At 35.7% G+C, this 17,489-nt stretch overlaps 1 protein-coding gene across 2 annotated transcripts in view; it reads left to right on the top strand.

Moving 5' to 3' along the window:
* The first annotated feature begins 4,705 nt into the window (after positions 1 to 4,705).
* The window catches only part of RHOBTB1 (Rho related BTB domain containing 1), a 102,437-nt gene continuing 89,653 nt past the window's right edge, over positions 4,706 to 17,489 (top strand). For both annotated transcript variants that reach the window (XM_070432812.1, XM_070432810.1), the window contains exon 1: positions 4,706 to 4,790. The gene's annotated coding sequence lies outside the window, so the exon portion shown is untranslated. The remainder of the gene's footprint in view (positions 4,791 to 17,489) is intronic.

The following is a 17,489-nucleotide window of genomic DNA, read 5'->3' as shown; positions in this document are numbered from 1 at the left end:
AAGTAAAAAAAAAAATGTGTGTCAAAAATAAGGCTGAAAACGTAAGTTGGGACTAGGAAAGAGATTCATGCTCAAAATTCATGCCACAAAATTCAACACTATTGCTAAAAGATAGTAACAAATTTCTCAGTTTATTAGCAGCCAATGTGAAGGAGAAATAAAATAATTAGTTATGCCTTACAAAGGGTGATATTTTATATATACTTATATGTGAATATATGTACATGTATTTAAAATAGCAAACTGTTCCTTAAAAGAAAGAAACCTAAGTATAGTGATAAGGAATAGGGATTATAGTTCCAATGTTTGTTTTTAACAAGTGCCCTTGTACCCAAGCCTAAAATAACCCATATTAAAATGTTTTAAAATAAATAGCACTTTAGATATTTATAATTGTGATTTTTATGGCTTGCTATAATTTTTGGCTAGCATTAGGCATGCCAAAAGAAAGCCTCATCAAGTCAGTAACAACCTCCTAGATTTCATGGGAGTAAAGAGGGGAATGGACAAGGAAGACAAAGGTTTTTCTCTATTTTTTTTACACCCCTACCAATCCCTGCAACATTCCAGTTTTTCTATTGTTGTACACTATTTAAATGAAAGGCCTGATACTTTCATTCTTCCCTTTAAGGGGTATGCACCTAGGACATTGACTAATGCAAGTTATTCTAGCTAACCTTAGTTTCCTTAGATAGAACTCCATCGGGGACTTTTTTGCCTTCTCTCTTTGAGAGAGCAAATATAATAACTAGCTTCTCAGAACATTATGTGGATTTAAGGCATTCTCTGAGGAGCTATAAACGGATCACATTGGCAGCTTTATTTGTCATTCTTAAATGAAGTGTGTTTTCCCGCCTTCGTTAAATCAAAATCAGATGGCATTTCATATTTCCATGCAGGATGTTTTTAGTCTCATAATTGCAAGAGCACATTTATAACTGATACATTCTAATATACAAACTTTGTGTTTCATTATTGGGGGGGGGGGGGTCTGTATTTGTAAGTTAACTGAGGAAAAACAACTTATGCAACATTTTCATTTTATCTATTTGTTGTGATCTTGATATGGTTGCTAGAATTCTGTCACCATGTAGAAACAGAGACAATTATATTTCATGTAATGGCATGGATTTTAGAATCAAGGATACAAAAAAAAATTTAAACAAACAAAAAAACACAACCAGCAGAATATCCACAATCCAGACACTTAAGCATTTTTTAAATCTCTTCTCTCCACTGCCTCCTCAGCATGTATCTAGTCTTAATCTCTCTTCTTCTCCTTGCAATGACTCTTGTTCAGTATATGCAGTGGCAAAAATTGGAAAGAACAGGATTGAAAAAATACTACTTTCATATCTAAGCATATATCGTATATGCTAAAACCAGTTGCTTCAGCCCAGATGAAATTTCCATTTAAAAAATCTCTATCCTTCCCACTCATGTACTACTAATCTCGGTGAGAAAGGACTCCCTCCTATTTTAATTTCTTAAATTCATCAAAAACTCTTAGTGGTCTTGCACTGATCCCAATACTGTGCTTATCTTTAGAATTTTTAAACCGTAGGCTAAGTTTACATTTTTCTCACTGAATTTAAATCTGTTTATTTTCATGTTCTTTTCATATAGTTATGCTTTCAGTAAAGTCATCTTTATGAGTATTCATTATGTGCCAGACTTTGCTAGGATGCAATGAATTGCAACAGGCATCTCATTTAGCCTAAATGCTGATGGGGAAGACAGACAGTAAAAGAATGACACAAATAAGTATGAAAATGAAATTCTTCTAAATCCTACAAAGGAGAAATACAAGGGTCTAGAAAATGAGATCTAAATAATGTACAGGAGCCACTAACTAGATAAGGAGTATAGGCAGAAGTCATGATGTATTGGAAAGCCACATGTATAGAAAGCAGAAGAGTCCAGGGGTAATGTGAGAGACAAGGAAAGCCAGGTGCCCACAGTACCAAGAGCAGGGGCGAACATCTCCAATCTAAAGATGTGATCAGGGGCCATCACCACAAAAGGCTTTTTAGCCATATCAAAGAATATACCTTGATCCTAGGATAGGGTATGTTGTTGTTTTTTGTCAATTTTGTATTTCAAAAAACATTTTTTTTCTGGCTATAATGAGGAGTATTGGTTGACAAGGGGTAAAAGTTATGTAGACCAATTGAACTGTTTCAGCTGAGATACACTGGTAGCTTTTCCTAGGGGATGAAGGTTGAGATGTTGGTGATTTTCAAAAAGTCAACAGATTCAAGAGACATATAGGAGATAAAGCTGATGAGCCATCTTCTGAGAAAGTGTCAGGGAACAAGTTTACAAATATAAATGCTAAATGCAGTGTCAGATATGTTGAGGTTAAGAAGTCTTGAATACATCACAGGTCAGAGCAAGCAGTCATTTGATTATGGGTGTGGAGCTTGTCAGAGAACTCTGGGGTTTGGATAGAAACTTATGACTCATCTTCACATTCATAGGTCTATCTATGATCGATATGATCCATAGATGGATAAGACTGTCTAAAGAAAGGTTATAAAGTGAGTCCACCCAGACATAGCAGAGTGGAAGTCAACATCTCAGCAATGTGGTAAGACAGAGGTCGGGTTGATGTGGTGTGAACTGCAAACAAGAGGTAAGAAAATGAAGACGAGCCTCGGTAATTATTTGCCTTAGTTAGGTTACAGAGAGGAAGCGATTGGGAAGGGTAGGGGGGCGCACAGCTGGGAGAGAGATGAGGAAATGAGTAAGTACTTATTCATTCAACAAATATTGAACAATCTTATATGTGCCAGACACTAGGATAGGCACCAGGAAGTCATTTTCCATCCCTAATCTCTCCTTTCATTCCTTTTGTGTTTCAAATGTGAACAGTCTTGCTATTTCACTTATTTAGAAAAAAAATTTCTAGAATGGTGTCCTTAAAATCACCTAATCCTCTGTTATTTATAGAGCATGCACAATATTCAATATTACCCTATGGAAGTCAGAAATTTAAATAAAGCAGGGTTTCCCTACTAGATTATAAACTTTTGAGAGCTCTTGGCACTACTGTATAATGCTATACAAAATAAAGCCAGAGTTCTAGAAATGAGATTTTTATAGTAAGGGTATAACTAAGCATCCTTGGGTATATAGAGGAGGGTACAATGAATTCTTACTCAGGAATTCCAAAAGAGCCCTGAAAGAGGTGGTATTTGAACTGAGTGTTAAAAGATGGACATTTCAGACAGCAGAAAACTATTAACCAAAGTCATGGAGGCAGGAAACAGCTTTTGGAAAGAGTAGAAACAATGAGGCAAAATGGTTTCATATTTCTAGAAAGGTTGGTATATGGTGGATGGCGAATTTCTGCTATTACAATGATAAATATATTGATCTCAGATCTTAGAAAGTTCTGCTAAAAAGTTTTAGACTTGATCCTACAATGATTGGAGAGTTGTTAGAATTTTTAATTTAAGTGAAGAAGCATGAAGTTTAGGGAAAAAACTGAAATCATCAGGAAAGCTGGGAAATGATGAAGACTGGAAGCAGGGAGTACATGAAGATGGGAAGCCACTGCCTTGGTGGACAGTAACCATTGTCATATCAGAAATAGAGCTTTGTGTGGGCATGGTAGCCATAATCAGTCAGATGTGTGTTGTGGGGAGCTGCAGTGATGGAGAGGGGAGGTGGTAGGCACAGTTCTAGCCCCTATTTATTAGTGAGCAGCAATCAGTGACTTCATTCAGAAACTTCTCCTCTACTGAGAACATGGCTTAAGAAGCCCCCCCTGTGTTGGTTAGGAAGGCACAACAAGGAAAGAGAGTTGGATGATTTGCTAATTGAGAGTTAGTGGGTTTATATCTCAGATTTCCCTAATTCAAGCTTCAGGTTTGTCTTTAGGAGAAATACAAGTTTTACAGCAATAATAACTATGTCCAAGCAAAAGTACTGTTTTGGCCTTCAGTTTTCATAGTAGGTAGTCCTGCTCTTGTTAAGTAGAACAGTCCATTTTATCTCAATTTCTCTGTATCATGTTTGAGGTGAAATTTTCTTTTCTATGAATTTCATGTCAGAAAGATAAAATACTTGGTTTCTTTAGGTTGAGTGATATATTTTCTCCTTTCTAATAACTTGAGTTATGGAAGAAATAGTTTCCCTTCTATCAAAATTACCAAGATATTCAAATCCAAATTATAACTTCAATCGGCTCAACTACTGACCAACATTATGTCGCATATATACTTCCTTCTTTTTTACTCTCAACCCTATTTGCTTATTTTTATTCACATTTCATTATTTTTCTTTTTGGAAGCCACCTCAAATTCTCAAGCTAAAGAGTCATGGCATAAATAAATACTTTTACTGCAAAGTAAATGTTTTTCCACACATCTCATCTCATCTCATCATCAGGACAGTCCCTTGAATAGATGATAATATTACTCCCACCTGCTGAGGAAACTGACCCTCAGTGACGTTACAGGCTTAAAGTTCACTCAGACAAATACTGAGTGGGACTGGACCCCAGGACTTCCTCTCTAATGGCAGTAGTTGCTCTTCTTGCTCAAACACTTGTGGGCAGCTGATTGATTTGTAAATAGCATATAGCTCTCATTCAGAAAATAATCACTGACATAAGGAACTAGTATTGTTTGAACAGTTTTCTTCTTGATAATGAAACATTCCACACTTGTATCCCCTTCCCAGGTTTTCTAACAATCAAAAAGCCGTGGAAGAAACCTCTTTCAGCAAGTATTCTTGATTAAGTTATGAAAATGGAATTGACGTTTCTTTTCCCTCTTTCTATGGTAAGTAACTACTGGTTTTGGTAACAGAATTTACTTTCTTCTCCATCTAATTTTCTCACAATGTTTACTAAAGAAATGGAAATGCTACTTGTGTGAAGGTGACTTATGAATAATCCAAATTTGTCTTTAAAATGTTTCATTTAAAAAGGGACTATTTCATTTTCCAGTTCAATTGTTTTTTTATAAATTTTAATGTTTCACCTGGTTTAGAATTTGAGTCATTTTGACCTACATATCTGTTTTTATCATTAAAATAACATAATTTACCTACCCACTTTATACACACTTCTAAAATTCTTTAGTGAATAATGCCCTAAAAATTAAACAACCAAGTATTTTACCAGCAAAATGAATTTATTTGAGAATAGCAGCGAATTGCAATTAGGGACAAGCATGCTACAGCAAAAACTAGGCAAGTCCAACTAGCAAAAGAGAGGAACATTACTTTTTAGAGAAAAAGGAGGAATTTGGAAGGGGCTGTTTTTAAAGACCACTCAAGGTAAGTGAGAGTTCAGGGTGCTGACAGTTTCTCATTGGGTAAACTGTGGAAAAGGAAGGAAATCTTCCTTCCTCCCGCAGGAGTTGTAAAGTACTATGGTTTTTCAGGCGTCTCTTCTTGTTGAGGTATCATGACAGTAATTCATGTTGGGGTCTATAATTGACATGGAGTGGTAGGAAGTGAAGGCTCCCTCTTCTGGCCTCCTGACTCTGTTTTAAATGAGGATTCCCTTCATTAATTTTCACAGTAGCATCTTGTGCAGAAAATGGACATGTGGACTCTTAAAAGCCATGGCCATGTACAAGGATAATTTAGAAATGCCAGATGGCTATGTGGTGGCACTTCTCTTCTCCCAGATGCCCTAATTTGGAGCATCCACCCCTTTGAGCCTAGGAACTGACTGCTTTTAATAGGAAATCTTATCATCATTTTGCAAGTGATTAAAACTGAGACATTCCAAGTAAACAAAATCAACTTTTGAAGAAAGGGCCCTATATTGACTTCTTTCACCGGAGTATTATACCTAAGGGACTTACAATGGTTTGAGATAGTTCATCTCCTTTGTCTACCCACAAAACATTTGTTTTCACTCTTCATTATTTTCCTTTGTATGTTCTAATGCAAATTTAAGAGAAAACTTCTCTATATATGTATAACTGTGAATACTGTAAAATTTCATTTATTCTAACGAATTAGGAAGGTGGGCATATCTGAATTTGTGGAAAGGCTGAATTATAGATAACTTTTAAACAAATGTGGCTTTTATTACTTTAAACTACACACAGTAACTTCAACAAAACACTACAAAGTAGAAAATCCTTAAGGAGACCTGTTATAATAAATCATATGAATATTTTGTTATTAGCATATAGATTAGATGTATGTAGGAGCTTGTAAAGTGCCTGAGGTTCATTGAAAATAGTTTACTCTGCATCTAAAATGTGTATATGAGATTGAAAATAAATGTTTAAAACACCATATATTATCTACCTATAAATAAATGTGTTTGCAAAGCAAAGGTAAACGTCACCCAAGCTCATGAACAAACTATCGAAATATTTTTAAACTAACTGAAGCCCTAAATTAATGAGATATTACCATGTGTGCATAAATAACTTAAAGGATAAAATTTGCTGATCCTTCTCTCAGATGGGTATTTGTGCTAATGAATCACGATCCTATTTACACTATTAGTCCCCAAAGTAATTGCTTATTTGAAGAAGTTCTGTCTTATGGGTACTCAGTTAATTAAATCCATTTGCATTTTATGTACACATGTTAAATTCTCAAGTCCTAATTTTCATAATCCAGATTCAAATATTTTCATGTAATAATACTTCTCATAAAGGCACTGGTCTTTCATTTTTAAAAGAACTTTCAGAATTGCCATATGCATAAAATGCTTATTAAATCCAATCAATATTTTAGAAGAGTCAACCCATTAAATGTATTTTTTTGTTGTTTAAATTTTTCTATTTGTAATGGGGATTACTATGCTGAACATACCACCAATTTCTAAATTTCAGTTAGCTTAATTTATTCAACAATTATTTTTGCTTTGATTTTGCATGGCAGTCTTTGATTTCTAATAGTGCCTTTAGAATTTCAAGCAACCTTTTCCTAAGGAGTACCTTTTTCAAGGTATGTGCATATTAACTGATTGATCTGACCAACCAAGTTGGGAGATCTCTAAAATAAGGAGCAAAACATGTCTAACACTGAGGAACAGAGTATAATAATTAACAAAGTTAGGGATGTTATAAAAGGTACCTTTTCTCATAATTTTCAAATATTTGAGAAGTTGGGAATTAAAGTACATGAGTAATTTTAAAAACCTATATATGCCTTTATTAGATGCAAGCTATGGAAATCTTTCAGTGCTACCCCAGCTTGGAAGCTTGAAAAAGCTACTGAAGCTAGGAGAGTAGAAACAGAGGGACAGACTAAAAGGAGGCGGGGCGGGGGGGGGGGGGGGGGGGAGATAGGTAGAGAAGAGCCATAGGATCCACAGCAAGGCCAGATGCTGGCAAAGGCACACAAGGGCACAATTTGGAAAGTAGATTTGAAATCCAGTTTTGAAATCACGCCCAACTGAACTATTAGATGTTTGTCTAGTTTAATTTATAGATAAGTTTATTAGTTTATTAGTTCCTCTTTGCAAAGAAGTTATAAAATGTGAAGTTTGGATACATTTAGGTTCCAATTCCAGCCCAAGATTATCTGAATCAGAAGTAGAGTACCAAGTAGAAAAAAAAAGAGAGAGAGAAATAGGGTATAGGGTGGAAGATAGGAAGAGAGGAAGGAGTAATTTCCTAAAATCAGGATTATAACAGTTATTTGTCCTTTTTAGCAGTATTGGACAATAATGTACTTTTGTTGTTACCTTAACATGAGATATAGCTATAAAATAGAAAACAATTTTTGATATGCTGAAAAACTCATACACTTTATCAAAAGTAAACAAATTTCATTCAATTATATCTTACTGATTCATTTAAGCAATGATATACAAAAAGCATAATACCAATACTCTTCAAGGAAAATAACATTTTCTTTGGAGTTGGGATCGCCCTAAGGAAGCATTTCTTCTCATTTAAAGAAAGTAGGAATAAAGCACTTGTATTACCATTTGTAAAAATTTTTAATACTGAATAAAATATTAGTGTTTAGTGTAATATTGATTCTCAAAATAGTACTCACCCATAATGGCATGCTAATTGGTTAAAATTAAATCAGACATTCAAAAACCCTGAGAACAGACCATCTAACACTTGTAATTTTTTTCATTAGTTTCCAGAATTCCAATTAAAAAGGAATTAATCTGTTGAATAAAAGACCATGATACAAAAAAAGTTCTGTGCACTATGTCATGTGCATCCTCTCTTCCTTCCCACTGCTCCAACTTGTGATGTCATACAGGAGTAAAGAGAGTGGGAAGGAGGGCACATCTTCTCTTGGGTGTTTCAAGCACAATAACAGCATTCAAGAGGCAGGCAACTCATGCACATTCCAGCTCTATAATTTACTAACTATGAGACTACAAGCATTTTACTTAAACCTCAAAGAGCCACAGAATCCTCACCAGTAATATTATTAGTCTAATAGTACCAACCTCCTAGAATTACTGACAAAATAAAAGAGGTTCTCAATTGGGGGTGATTTTGACCAACAGGAGACATTTAGTAATGTCTGAAGATAGTTTGGGCTGTTGCAACTGGAGAGTGTGGGTGTGATGCTGGCATCTGGGGAGTAGAGGCCATAAATATTGCTAATCTCCTAGCAGGAAAGTCCCCTGGCCCAATACATCAATAGTACTAAGACTGAAAAACCCTGGAGTAAAGTGAAGTAATATATGTAATGAGCATAGTGTCTGGTACACAGTAGGCCCTCAAAAAAATATTAAAATAACTACACTGTTATTGTCATCATTGTTTATTTCAAAAGGAACTCCAAACCCCACCCCCAATGGTATTAGAACTGAGCACTAAAAGCAATTCAGTAAGCCCACCATGGCATAGTCATGCCTATCTGCTAAGTCATCTACTTGGGGTGGCCAATTTTTAAGTGCCTTCAGGAATAAAATGACCCACTTAATACTTGACTAGTCTAGCAGACTCACAGATAGAACTGTATCAAAGTTCATGGGCTATCATTTAATTTGTACCTTTTTAGAAGTTAGAAGAAAATAGGAAAAGACAAATAAAAAGTAACTTACAGTACCATGTGACCATTACTTTTTAAATTCTGCTGTTAGTAATGGCTCAGGAGTCTCCTGATGATCATTTATTTTATAAAAATAAACTGGTGTTTGGATACATGGCTAGGAAATATGGTCTAGTTAATATAAGATCCTGCAACAATACAGTTTTAACTTAATGTTAAAGCATTTTAAGGATGAGAAACTTGTTTAATGCAAAAAAAACTTAGGACAAACAGACCTGAGTTTGAATTTTAGCTTTATAACCTTTAAGCTGCGTGACCTTGAGTAATTTGCCTGACTTCTGTGAGCCAGTTCCCTCATCTGTTTAACAGACATAAATAACCTCATAGGGCTATTGAGAGAATTAAATGAGACATATAGCATTTGACATACAGAGTGTGGCAAAAGTAGGTTTACAGTTGTTCATATGAAAAATACTACAATAATTAATAATAATACAAGAATAAACTCCGTGTTTTGCATAGTCACAACTATAAACCTACTTTTGCCCAACCCTGTATATTAGCAGTGAATAAATGGTAACATTTATTATTTTCATTATTAGCATTATTTTTTACATTGCCTCGGGGTTTTATCATGGCCATGGGTTCTCATTGTAAAGAATAACGATAACGTGTGAGTACTTTTTATTAGCAGAGGGAGCTCAAATTACTTCCATTACCTCAATAAACAAACAAAAACCACCTTAAACTTACTTCAATAAAATTGATTTAGAAGAAAAAAGAAAATGTACATATTATACATGGAATTTCCCAGTGAGAATTTTTTTAGGAAAAGGTAGATTTCCTAAATTAAAGACTGAATGATGTGCACATCTTTCTGGCATATTTTAATATAGCTGATAATCCACTTTTTAATTAGCCACCTAATTAAAATTCAATAGAAATTTCCCTAGGTGAATGTAGAACCTACTTCACAGAGAGAAATGCTGCTCTGAGTGGGCACTCCTACTGTAAATTTTGACACTTTTTCAGGTCCAATTTGTTCTAAGCCTAAATGGCCAAAGAGAGATGGGAAGAGCTATTTCACAACCTAATAATCCTAACTGACAGAAAGACTGATTTTAAGGCTAAATTCACTTTTTGTTTGTTTTGTTTTGTTTTTGTTTTTTCATTTTCATTGTTCCCTGGAGAAGGCCCAAGTATTTTTAAAATCTTTTCATCATTCAGAGTTTTATATTTGGCAATAACAATATTTATCATTAATCCAAACTATGGCTCCCTTCATTTTTCTTGGTTTGCGTTCTTCTTCACTAAAGTTTCCCCAACTTCCAACTCCAGAAAATCAAAGAACTAAAAGGTACCTGAGGAGGCCATCCTAGATAATAAAAGCCTAATATGCAAATCAACTGAACTATGGAATGACCTGTGGAAGGATGGGTCACTATGACGTGCACTGACCACCGGAGGGGAGACGCTCAATGCAGGAGCTTTCCCCAGCACAGACCCCAGGCCAGACAAGGCAATTGCCAGTGGGGGGCCCCCAATTGCCCCACTGGCCACCCTGCCGATTGGCCCTGATTGCTGGCCGGGCCTATGGACCCTACCCATGCACGAATTTCGTGCATCGGGCCTCTAGTCTCAACATAATAAGAGGCAGTTGTTTAATTCCACAACCTAGATCATTTTGGGAAGGGAGATTTTTTACCTATTCCTTAACAATAGATGTTTGAAATTCCCAAACCTTAATAGTTATTTTCTTTTTAAATCATTGGTGTCACATCCTTAGTTTAAAATGTTTTCAAACTTACCATTTGGTCCTGTAGAAAGGAAATTGATTGCTTTATTGAATTCTCTCTTTTCCAACCAGTTTTAGCTTTGTATACTTACAACTTCATTATGTCTGTATATAATTTTAAACTATTGTCTCGTTAATTTCTGAATCATAGTCATTAAACTTATGCAGAAAGGAGAGTTGAACTTTTCATTTTTTTATTATTATTACTTTTTTAATCTTCACTCGAGGATGTGCTGAGAGGGAGAAGGTGGGGCTTGGGGAGGGAGAGAGAGAAATATTGATGTGAGAAACATCAATTAGTTGCCTTCCATACGAGCCCCAACACGGGATGGAACCTGCAACCCAGGTATATGCCCTAACCCAGAATCCAACTGGCAACCTTTCAGTGCACAGGATGACAACCAACTGAGCCACTCCAGCCAGGCTGGAACTTTTCATTTTAAATAATTTCCTTTCTTCTTACCTTGTCCACTATAGCCTTTTTTTCAATAAAGTATAGGTCAGATCATTTTGCTCCTTGACTCAAAATTCTCCAATGGCTCCTGTTTGTATCAGAGTAAAGGCTATAGTCTAACAATGGTCCTCAAGGGCATATACACTGAGTGGCCAGATTATGACCACCCCATCAGTACTTCGTTGGGCCACCTTTTGCCTTCAATACTACGGCGATTCTTCTTGGCATTAACTCCATGAGATGTTGAAAGGTGATGCAAGGAATCTGATAGCATGCCTGATGAATAGCACTGTCCAGTTCTGTGAGATTTGATAGTTGTGGAACCAGCTGCCTGATGGCTCTTTTAACATCGTCCCACAAATGCTCAATTGGATTGAGATCTGGTGATTGTGGGGGCCACCTAAGCAAGGTAAAGTCTCCCTCATGTTCTTGAAAGCACTCCTGCACAATACGAGCACCGTGGCATGGCACATTGTCTTGTTGGAAGAAGCCATCTCCATTGGGATATGCTATCAACATGATAGGATGAACTTGATCAGCAACGATACTTAGGTATGTTGTGCTATTCAGATGTTGTTCCACACGGATTAAAGGGCCCAAATCATGCCAGGAAAACATGCCCCAAACCATGACACTGCCCCCACCAGTTTGAAGGGTTGTACTCATGCATGTGGGGTGAATGCTTTCATGCTGTTTCCGCCAAATTCTCACACTGCCATCTGCATGATGCAACTGGAAACGTGATTCATCGGACCACATGACTTTTTTCCAATGCTCAACTGTCCAATCCTTGTGTTCCTGTGCGAATTGGAGACGTTTTATCCTGGTAACTGCAGACAACAAAGATGTTCGTTCGAACAGGCCTTCGGCTGTTTTGCTGATACTCACTCCATGGCTCTGAGCGCCAACAATCATCCCACATTCAAAGGCTGTTAAATCGAATTGTTTTCCCATATCTTCAGAAAAAAAAAAATCACTTCTACTGTCGTAGTAAACAACCTGCTTCCCTATTTATAATGGTCTGGCCCTCTAGCAACTTCAGCGCGAAATTATAGCTAATTTGCCTACAAACGTCAGGTGGTCATAATAATCTGGCCACTCAGTGTATGTTTCAGCTCATCATGATCACTGTATCTCCTACCTGCATCCTACATTCACTCCACTCCAATCACTCTAAATTCCTTACAGTTCTGCCAGCACACCAGGCATGTTCTGGCATCAGGGCCTTTGTATTTGCTGTTTCCTGTTTGAGACATTCTTCCCCAGGGAATCCACATGACTTGCTGCTCTTTCATCTCCTTCAAGTCTTTGCTCAAATGTCAACTTCTCAATAAGACCTTCACTGCCCACCCTTCTAAAAATGCCACCCCTTACCACAATTCCTATTTTGCTTCCCTGATTTATTTCTGTCTGTGGTATTTGCCACCCTGTGATAAAATATGCAATTTACTCATTTCTTTATTGTCTGTCTCCCTCAACTAGAATGTAAGCTCCATGAGGACAGCGATTTTTATTAGTTTTGACTAGTGTATCCTAAGCATCTACTCCAGTGTCTGGTATCCAGCAGACACCTGATGGATATTAGTTAAACTAAATTGAATTGTGCAGAATTACACCCTTATTGACTCTTTTTCATCTCCCTCAAAGCCTAAATTTGCCTTCTGTTAGTTTTATCTCTGGTGCTCTGCCCTTATAGTGCCTTTACAAAAACTTTTATTTCCCCCTGCCCCTGACTGGACTTAGGAGATGGAGAAAACAATTTCACATGCTTCCTTTTGATTACTGATTAGCTTAACTGGGATAAAATTGCATTTTAGCCATATTCCTTCCCATATTACTTTTCCTATCAAACAAGGAGACTGTTATCACCAAAAATGGTGAACTGGGATAAATTAGATTCCAGATCAGAACATTCCCGGGTGAAATCTGATGCAAAAAAAAGAGATTGATACAGACGGAAATGACAAGCTCTATAAGTAGTTATATGAAAGAGAATGGGAAGATTATTTCCCTTTGAATCTAGGTATACTTTTTCTAGCACTCATGTTCCTAGCATAAATATTAGAGCCTTAAACCTGATTCAAGAAATGCATATGCCTCCTGATGACAAGAAAGCCATAAATATAGTTCGTGACCAAAGATTAGTCCCTGTTTATTATTGCTGGTGACACATGATACATAGGGGAGATTTGGCAATATTTCAGACATCTCCAGTCAGTCATTTATCATTTCATAAAGATGAGGAGGTATTTCTACATTAACAGCCCCTATAAAAGGATGTGAGTAGAGAAACATTTCATGTGCTTTATCATTGAAAGTCAAAGGGACACTGACAATGTTAAAAATGTGCTGAGTGGGTTACAGGTTTTGTATAAGTTGGTCTCTAAATAATGAGTCCATTTTAAAAAAACTAGTAGAAGAAGAAGAAAGGAACTATGTTCTATGTTGCTTATTTCTCCCTTGTGCCCTTAAACAATACTTCTGGCCTTGAGCTGCAAAACAGAAGCTTGATTTATCTCTAAAGCCTTTAAGGTTCTGAGCAGCATGGGGGCCTGGGGAATCTGCTCCTTCAGGCCAGGCTGTGTCCCAACACAGATTTACCCTGCAGACCAGTTTGATACAATATGCAGAGACCCAACACACCCCCCACCGCAAATTTAACACTGCTTCCCTATTTCAGTCTATAATTTAGAATAAGCCAACGTGCAGAGCAGGTTAATAACTTCTGCCTGATTAAAAAATCCAAACCCATGTTCCCTTCAGAACTGCTATGTCTATACAAGTGAAATACATGAAGCCCTTTGGGAATAGACTTTAAAAATGGGTTTGGGGATGTGAAGAGTGAAGAACTTTGCCTTAGAAACGGTGGGAGTGAGTCACTGAGAAGTGTTTAATGTTATATAACCAATAACTTATGTGATGCTTTGCAGAATTCCAAAGACACCATTAAAACGAAATAAAAAGCCTCAGCTTGGTTTTGTGTATGCTTCAGTAGACAAAAAGATATATTTAATGCAGGGGGTGTTGAATCTGAATTAGTACAAATATTATTAATTTAATGTTCATACTGTACTTTATGGTTTATAAACTGCTAGCAATAATTTTATATATTTTCCCTTACAGCAACATAGTAAAATATATCAGCATTTTATTTTTCCCATGTTATAGATGAGGCAACATTTAATAAGTGATCTATTTCTTTCCTGTGCATATTGGTTAACTGGTAAATGATTAATTTATGTCTACATGAACTTCATCATGCAGAGTATTTATTTTAGTGCGAGTTGGTATTTATTTTACCCGCAAAGCATTACAGTATCCAATTATATATGCATGTTTTAAAGGCAGTAAAGCAGCCACCAGTAGTTAATGCAGCATTAAGTCAGAGAATTTAAATCACAGTAAATTCTGAGTTAGGGTATTTAAATCAACCCTCTTTCTTCCGCTTCTGGTTTGCGAGGGTGAGAAATGGTCCTCCTAGTAAATGACCACCTGGCACCTGTCCAGTGATATAGAAAAGATGTGTTGAGATTTTCTGAGTTTAAAATCTTAACTGTAAAATAAAAGAACCAAAGGTTTATGATTTGGCTAGTGGAAGGGTAAGCGTGATCATTTATATCTGCCTATGAGAGTAACTTGCGATTGTGGGGCTTCTATCTTGGCTGCTTCCTTCTTTCTTCTTTCTTTTCTACCTTCATTTCTTCTTTTTGTTTTTTTCATCAATATTTGCATCAGTATGACAGTTGCTATGACTGCTTCTATGGAGAAGTATAACTAACCTGCACACATAAGTAATATATTAAGATTTAGTAAAAAGGACAACATCCCCTGCATTCCTACTGTTTGCATTATTCTCCATATTGCAATCTATTGAACTATTAGAAAAATTGCCTCTCTCAACATGTGTGGCATTTAAAGTCCATGCTTCTCAAAATACCCCTCTAATATCATTGTACTGCTTTAATCCTGTAAGCTAGAGGACTACCCACCAAAAACTTCAGTCATTTTCTAAGTCTAATTTTTTAGAAATGTGTTTTCTTTTTATAATGTACTATATATAATTGTCCTTCATTTATTGATTGCAAGACTCTTAAATTTGGCCAATAAAACTAAGATTTTAAAAATTCATTGCAAAGAGTTCCTGCCCTAATTTCATATGCAAAGTTTCTGATAAAATCTAAATATTGGCATCTTAGCTGTCAAAGGCTGATGATATAAAACACATTGCGTGTGCTGGGTATTTAAACTCTTCCAGAATCCAGAAATTGTCTCTTTCAAAATTGGAATGTATTCTTGAAACCAGGAAAGTACTTATAGATCCAGGAAGGGCTATGACAAGAATTTTATGAAAACAATTTTAGTAAAAATTTGAACATACTAAAATATAAATTCAGATCTACCAGTAAGACAATACACTATGAAGTAATATTTTTAAATTTGTGTGATCTGTTGGAGGACACATTTTACAGTATCTACTTAAATCAGGACATAGAAGTTTTAAAAATAATTTTAAAAAAAACAAGCAGCATTACCACAGAGAAATGTCATTGAAACATTCTCCTCGGGCTTCTTGCTTAAAGATCAGTTTTAATGGAATCAGCACTTCAATGTGCAGTTTTCTCAGGGTTATATATGCCTGACCCTTAAGTGGGCGCTATGAATTATTGTCATAAACTTTACACATGTATATTTGTGTGTGTATGTGTGTGTGTGTATCCCAAAAATATATATGCACACTTTGAATAATTAAAAAGGCAGTTTTTATTTTCAAAATTGAGCTATCAGCTATTAAAGTGTGTATACAGTTTTGGGACATCCTATATATATTATATACACACATATATAATACATAAATATATCTCTATGGGTATATATATATATATATATATGTCTTAAATATAAATTGAGAGATTTAACTGTATCCTCTGTTATAAAAAATAGAAAAATACACATATAATCAAAAGAAACATTTTGAATATTGGAGTATAAATTCAATATATGAAGTATAGAAAATTTACTCTTTTATAAAACCTTCCAACTAATAAATTATCCAAATGAAATGCTATTATAGGCTTTCCTTATATGACATTGTTCCAATATCTAATACCCAAGGGCTTACCCCAGTCCAGACCTTTTCAATAGCATTTATTATTCCTAGTTACATTTATTTGACCAATATTGCAGCTTCTAAATTACATATATCATTTTCCCCTGAGAAGTCCATGTCCTTATATAGCCTTACAGGAGAACTGGGGATTTATATCACTTTCTAGTGTAACAATGAATAAAAGGGCAGAGAACCAGATAAGACTCCCTTACGCTTCCTCATTTTCCACTACCCCTCACAGAACATGAGATACAAGTGAGTGTCTTATTATTGTAAATGTTGAACTGGACTTGATCCTCAAGTTCTCATTCTTGTAATCTCAGAATCCATTATTATGATGTTTCTGTTTTCATTTTTATGTAATTCTGTTAGCTTATGCCAAAAAGAAACATATCAAGGAGGGTTTCTTAAAAAAAAAATAATGTTCATGCTAACTAAAATCACTGTATTCTTTTTCAAAGAAAAAACTTACATGAAATCAAGTATTCCTGATTGTTCAAAACTGCATATGGAGAAGTTGCTGAAACTCAATCTTGATTCCAGACAAAATCAGTACAGCATTTACACATTACCAGGCTAATGAAAAATCATATTTCAGCTTAAAATTTCAGCTTTTAGTCTACATGTAACTCTAAAACTCTTACAAGTAAAAGCTCTTAAAAGTAAGCATTCTTGTCCATCAGAAGTTGTTACAGAAAAAGAAGAAAACTAAACAGGACAGGTATGGGCAATGCCTGTCCAGCCCTGACATTTCAAGGAGATCCTGGCCCAAGAACACAGGTCTCTAGCCCATGCAGCAAATGTAACCCTGAGGGAGAAGACTCCATTAGATTGTCATGGTTTTGAAACATCAGCCATTTATACTTTCCAACTTATTCCCATGGCTCTGAACCCAGATTCACTTGCTAATCAGTTCATTGATTATAACTCTCCATCCCATATACTTATATGTATATCTATAGGTCTATACCAGTGATGGCGAAACAATGACATGCATGTCAGAGGTGACACTCGAAGTCATTTTTTTGGTTGATTTTTCTTTGTTAAATGGCATTTAAATCTATAAAATAAATATCAAAAATATAAGTCTTTGTTTTACTATGGTTGCAAATATCAAAAAATTTCTATATGTGACACGGCACCAGAGTTAAGTTAGGGTTTTTCAAAATGCTGACACGCCA

This window comes from Myotis yumanensis, unplaced genomic scaffold (genome assembly GCF_028538775.1).
Source record: "Myotis yumanensis isolate MYYU_CA2020_CCGP unplaced genomic scaffold, mMyoYum1.0.hap1 SCAF_13, whole genome shotgun sequence".
Taxonomy (NCBI): Eukaryota; Metazoa; Chordata; class Mammalia; order Chiroptera; family Vespertilionidae; genus Myotis; species Myotis yumanensis.
This window is presented reverse-complemented; position numbering and strand designations above follow the sequence as displayed.